This window comes from Rhea americana, unplaced genomic scaffold, assembly GCF_003343005.1.
Source record: "Rhea americana isolate MKP2758 unplaced genomic scaffold, rheAme1 scaffold_112, whole genome shotgun sequence".
Classification (NCBI taxonomy): Eukaryota; Metazoa; Chordata; class Aves; order Rheiformes; family Rheidae; genus Rhea; species Rhea americana.
The window spans coordinates 2722923-2724123 of NW_028185173.1; positions in this window are offsets into that span (position 1 = coordinate 2722923).

A 1201-nucleotide genomic window follows, 5' to 3' on the forward strand; every position below is an offset into this window, starting at 1 on the left:
AAGAAAAGCCTAAAGGCCCTTTTCCTGTTTCATGGAACACAGATCTCAGGTTTGGTCCACCATAAAATGTCAAAACCAAACTTGTTATAATGTCTAAAATTAGYTAGCACTATTAGTGTTCATGGCAGTGTGTTCCACAAACTAATAGTATACTGTGTGGAATATGTTTGACATCTTCTAAAACTGGCTTTATCCTGGGATTTAAAGCAGCATGTTCATCAAAACTGCTGTAAAATTTTCCCATTTTAGAGTCAGTATAGATTTAAGAAGATGTGATCATCTTCTCCTAGAATAGTATAAAGAACATAAAATAAGAAGAGGGTTGCATTTACATCAGGGAGAAGATAAGAAGCACATCACAGAAGATTGTCACTTCTGTGAATGCATCTACTAGGACAGTCTTGCTTTTCACACAGTATAAAATCTGTGTTGATGTGAAACATGATGATATGAAAAACATAGATGTGAAATCAGAATTTTAGTACAAAATTACTGTAATGTGTCAAACATTCTCTGACATACTYTGTTGTCTTCTGAAATAATCCCATCAAGCAGTGCTTAAAAAAAATACAAGTGATCTTATTCAGATTGGATTAAGTTCAGAAAATACAGTATGAGGGATACTAACTTGTAAATTAGTAAGTTATGTAAGCACTTGTCTCCAAATTCCAAGTCCTTGCTGTTACCCATAGATTATTTCTTTTAGCGTTATTGTCCATATTTAAAAGCACGTGGATTATTCATATCAGAGAGACWTTTCTGGGCCCCTCTCCCAAACTGCATAAGGCACTCCTTTTGGATTGGGACCATCAGATGGTGGGGAAATAGTAAGCCTTCCCGGAAAAGGAATGACTCTAAATAGCTCCTGCACAGAAAATTTCTCTCTCATAGTTACTGAATGGCAGGTACAGCCTCAGTCTGTCTCCACTGTGATCACCATACAACTCTGAACGAACTCTTTGGAAGTGGGAGCAGAATGAGTTTAGACCTGTTATTTCCTGGGAAACAAAATTCGACAAAATTCTCACTAATTTAAACACAGGAAAAATAATCATACCTTTCTGCCTGCATGAAAGAGAGGAAGAACTCAGAGGGAGTCCATAAAATGAAAATGTCGTTTTGATGGAATAACAAAGATGACTAGAGTAAAATAACCTAGAACTGATCAATATTAAACTTTTTTTTCTTTTTTTTTTTTTTT